This window comes from Pezoporus occidentalis, unplaced genomic scaffold (genome assembly GCF_034315485.1).
Source record: "Pezoporus occidentalis ecotype Australia unplaced genomic scaffold, CSIRO_AGI_Poc_V1 ctg292, whole genome shotgun sequence".
Classification (NCBI taxonomy): domain Eukaryota; kingdom Metazoa; phylum Chordata; class Aves; order Psittaciformes; family Psittacidae; genus Pezoporus; species Pezoporus occidentalis.
In genome coordinates, this window is record NW_026914852.1 from 1 (window position 1) to 5,000 (window position 5,000).

Sequence of the window (5,000 nt, forward strand, 5' to 3'; positions counted from 1 at the left end):
CTTTGTAGCAGTTTATAATCACATTCTGCTCTTGAGCTTTTTATTCTCTACGCATTTTTATTTATCTGCGATGATTCCGCAGAGGAGCAGGTGAGTAGGGGACTGAGGGGGTCCTCTGAAGAAAGGGGGTCACAGCTGGATTTGGGTCTGAATCTCCCACAAAGACCTTTCCATGACACGCACGAAACTCGGTGCAGCGGGGAAGGGGGGAGTGGGGGGGCGGTGTGGCGCCGGCGCTCTCTCTGCTGCCATCCTGTGGCCAGAGCTCGGTACTGCAGCCCGGGCTCCGCGCATGAGCCGTGCTGCTGCTGCTTTTGTCCCCGCTGCTGTCCCCCGAAGTGGGCGGTGTCACGTGGTGGCTGCTGGGGGTCTGGAGTCAATACATGAGGGTCTGTGGGGGGAATAGGGTACATATAGCGGTCTGGAGTCACTACATGGGGTGCTGTGTGGTTTGGAGACCCTTTATGGGGGTCTGTGGGGTGATACGGTGTGTCTGGGGGGGGGATTAAGGGGGACATGGGTGTCTGGAGTCCCTACATGAGGGCCTATAGTTGTCTAGAGACCCTTCCTGGGCGAATATGGGAGGATATGGGGGGATTTGGGGGTCTGGAGTCCCTTTATGGGGGTCTGTGGGGGAATATGAGAGGATATGGGGGTCTGGAGTCCATTACAAAGGGTTCTAGGGGGGAACATGGGAGGATATGGGGGACAGGAGTGCCTACATGGCATTCTCTGGGGGGAGATGGATATCTGGAGTCCCTAGATGGGATTCTGTGAGGTCAGTGGTGGGGATATGGGGGGATTTGGGGGTCTGCAGACCCACAGTGGGGTCTGTCGGGGTCTATGCGGGGATTAGGGGAGATACAGGGGTCTATGGTGATTCGGAGAAAACTCCAGGAACAAACTCGCCAACAAAAGTTTCACGTTTCAAGCAGGTATTCTTTATTGCGGCGCCAGCAGACACAGGGGACAGCTCCTCCTAACCTGTGTCTCCAAATTGCTGAACAAGCCGTCCTTATATAGTCACTAAGCATACCTATTCATTACGTACAGACATGCATATTCCTGAGGATACTTACATCATTCTTCTAGAAAGTTTCCCCACAGGCATACAAAAACATGGTGAAAGGCTCTAGGGTCCTTTACTTCTTCCGACAATCTGCAGCACTTCTGGCAGCCCTGGAAGTACACGCAGTAGACATTTATACCAGCTTAATTGGTTCCCTAACACCACAGACACAGCAATCATCCTGTCCTTCTGCTCACCAGTTTAACTGCAGCCCATCCTGGACACCTGCCATTCCCAGATACTTCTTATCCTTACCTCCTTATTTTCTATCCTCTTTTTCTTACACTCATTTTGTACTAAGGTCATAAGGGCCTAAAACTACGTCAACTACAATGGTTTATCTTATACAAGGACTCTCAGGATGTTCTCTAGCTGTACTCTATACTTTTCCTCCGTGAATCGTGCACCTCAGTCATTTTCCATTGCTACTCTTACAAAGGCTTCAAACTTAACATTACTTAAAACTGATTCAAAAGGTTTATATATTTCATTTGGTGATTTTGTGCATTCTTTTCTTACTATGGAGTTTCTATAGGGTCTCTATGGGTCCCAGCACCCCCCAATGTATCTCTATGTGTCTCTATGTCCATACCCCCCTTCCCAGTATGTCCCTATGGAGTTTCTATATGCTCTCCATGGGTCCCAGCACCCCCCAATGTCTCTATGTCCATAACCCCCTCCCCAGTGCTTCCCTATGGAGTTTCTATGTGCTCTCCATGGGTCGCAGCCCCCCCACAATGTCTCTCTATGGGTCCCTATGTGTCTCTCTTTCCCCCCCCCCCCCAGTGTTCGTACGTCGAAAGCCAGGGGGCTGGTGCCGTGCAGGAGGTGGACGCCGGGCCCGGGCAGCAGCGGCGGCAGCTCCCGGAGGAGGGGGGCGGCGATGCCGGGGGAGGTGCCCGGCCGGGTCCCGAGGCGCTGCGAGCCCCGGGAGGAGGGATGGGTAGGGAGCGGAGCCGCCGCCCGCACCACCCTCGCCAACGCCATCTTGGGATGAAAAATGGCGGCGTCGGAGACAGGGTGCGGCCGTTACCACGGCAACGCGGCCGCCATGATGGGTGAGGGCATGAGTCAGCAGGAGGGAGGGGCTGGGCTCAATATGGAGGAATGGCGGGTACACAATGGCGCCTCACCAATATGGCCGCCCCCAGACTCACATTACCCTCGATTAAACCCCTTTACGCCCCCCTACTGCCCCCCATTACCCTCTATTAAAACCACAGAATCACAGGTTAGGGGTGGAAAGGACCTTAAGATCATCCAGTTCCAACCCCCTGCCATGGGCAGGGACAGAATTTTTCCCGCACGGCTCTGCTCGGTTCGGCAAAGCTCGGCTCCGCGCGGGGGAGAACCGAGGAACCGGGGCACCGAGGGGGCCTGGGGCAGCCCGGCAGTGGGAAGAGGGGAGTCGCGGCGGGGCAGGGCTGCTGTCCCGGCATGCAGCGGGGACAGTGTCCCCCTTGCCATCCCTCCCGCCGGAGGCACTCGTGTTCCCCGCGGCCGCTCAGCGTCCCGGTCTCCAACGGCGAGAGGAGCCCATGCCCTGGCTGCTGTGTACCAGCACCCAGCAGAGCCGGGCGCTCCTCTTAGCGAGTCCCGTAACCATCGCAGCAGCATTCCTGGGAGAGGATTTTGTATTTAATGGAATTCAGGTTTGGATGATGGGGGGCTCTTTAATTTTGGAACTGCTGAACAAGGGAATTCTGTTCTGGCAAATCTGAGTTTCAGAGAACACTCTCCTGCTATCTGGGAAAACTCGGTTTAGCCCAGCCAAGTACAGCACCGTTTAGCACAGTTCAGACCAGTCTGGCCTACCCCAAACCAGTTTAGCCCAGTTAAAACAAGTTTAGCCCAGTTCAGGGCACTCCAGCCCAGTATGGCCCAGTTCAGACTGGCTTACCTAAGTTCAGACCAGTTTAGCCCAGTGCAGTCCAGTTAAGCCAGGTTTCGCACAGTTCCATCTGATTTAGCCCAGTTCAGACCAATATAGCCCAACACAGCACAGTTTGGACCAGTTTAGCCCAGTGTACACCAGTCCAGCCCAGTTTCTCTCACTTCAGACATTTCACCCCACTTCAGCCCAGCCCACTTTAGCCCTGGCCAGCCCATTCAGCCCACTTTAGCACAGTGCATTCCAGTTTAGACCAGCCCAGTCCACTTTAGCCCAATTCAGCCCAGTTTAGCCCTGCCCAGACCAATTTAGCCCAGCCCATTTCACCCTAGTTCAGCTCAATTCAGACCTGCCCAGACCAGTTTAGCAGTTCAGCAGGGTTTAGCCCAATTCAGACCACTCCAGCACACCTTAGCTCTCTTGAGCCCACTTTAGCCCACTTCAGCCCAGCCAAGCAGTTTAGACCACTTCAGCCAAGTTTAGCCCCATTCACATCTGTCTAGGCCACTTTAGCACTGTTAAGCCAAATTTAGCCCAGTTTAGCCCAGCACAGTTTAGCCCAACGCAGCCCAGTCCAGTACACTTCAGCCCACTTTACCCCTTCCCAGCCCAATGTAGCACACTTTAGGCCAGCTCAGTCCAGCCCTGTTTAGCCCACTCCAGCTTATACCACCCCAATTTAACCCAGTTCAACCCAGTTTACAGACCAGCCCACTCCAGCTCAGCCCAGACAAGTTGAGCCCCATTAGGCCCAGTTTAGCACAATTCAGGCTGGTTTAGCTCAGCCCAGCCCAGCCAAGACCTGATCAGCCACTTCAAGCCCAGTTTAGCCCAGTTCAGCCCAGCCCAGCAATATTTACTCCAATTCAGCCCAGGCCAGCCCCATTTAGACCAGCTCAGATCTGTCCAACCCAGTGAGGCCCACTTCAACCACTCCAGCCCAGTTTAGCCCAAGTTGGCCCACTTCAGGAGAGTTTAGACCACTTTGGCACCACTTCATCCCAGTCCAGCCCAGTTTAGCCTTGCCCAGCCCAGTTTAGCCCAGTAGAGCCCAGCCCAGCCTCATTTACCCCAGTTAAGCCTATTTTGGCTCAGTTTAGACCAGTCCAGCCCACTTCAGCTCAGTCCCGTGCAATTAAACCCAGCCAAGAACAGTTTACCCCAGTCCAGCACATTTTAGACCACTTCAGACTTCTCCAGACCAGTTTAGCCCAGTACAGCCCAACTAAGCCCAGCCAAGAACATCTGAACCCAGGTTAGCCCACTCCAGCCCAGCCCAGCTCACTTTAGCACAGATTAGCCCAGCTCAGTCCAGTCCAGCCCAGCTCTGTCCAGCCCAGTTTAGACCACTAAATGACAGTCCATTTAGCCCAGTCCAGACAAGTTTAGCTCTGAGAGGAGCCGATGCCTCCCATTACCCCCCTACTACCTCCCATTGTTTCCCATTACCCCCTATTAACCCCCATTGCCCCCCTATTGCCTCCCATTACCCCCTGTTAACCCCATTCCCCCACCGTTGGCCCCCATTACCCTTTATTAACTCCCTATTACCCCGCCATCGCCTCCCATTACCTCCCGGTCCTCTCCTGAGGACCCCCTCACTGCCCCCACAGTGGCCTCACAGGGCAGAGGCCGCTGTGGGGCAGAGGTTCCAAGCGCTCTCAATGGCACTGGCGGGGAAAGTGGTGGCGGTGGCAGAGGCTACCGACGGGTGAGTGCCCCATAGAGCCCAGTAGGGACCCATAGGGACCCATTTTTCCGATTTCTAACCCATTTTCCCCTGTTTCTAGCTCTTTAAAGGCATTTTTGGCTGTTTCTCACCCATTTTTCCCATGGGTGATGGGTGGCCGGGTAGCAGTCAGTGCCGCTGCCGGCTCCGCCGCGAACGGCTTCTTCGTATTGGAGCCGAGCGTCCCACAGAGCCGCCTGAGCGCGACAAGGGAGGAGCCGAGAAGCGAGACCAGCCTGCGGTGCATCCCTGAGCCGAGCGAGGCATCCCACCCGCCCGCCCGGCCCCCCGGCCAGCGAGTCCGCCCCCGT

The 5,000-nt window shown here is 55.4% G+C and overlaps 1 long non-coding RNA gene across 1 annotated transcript; it reads right to left on the reverse strand.

Moving 5' to 3' along the window:
* Positions 1-918: 918 nt before the first annotated feature.
* On the reverse strand, positions 919-1,990 carry LOC134167638 (uncharacterized). Its single transcript, XR_009966238.1, has 2 exons — positions 1,865-1,990; positions 919-1,255 (listed from the first exon to the last, which is right to left on the reverse strand). It is a non-coding gene; the product is annotated as an uncharacterized LOC134167638 (long non-coding RNA).
* Positions 1,991-5,000: the final 3,010 nt, after the last annotated feature.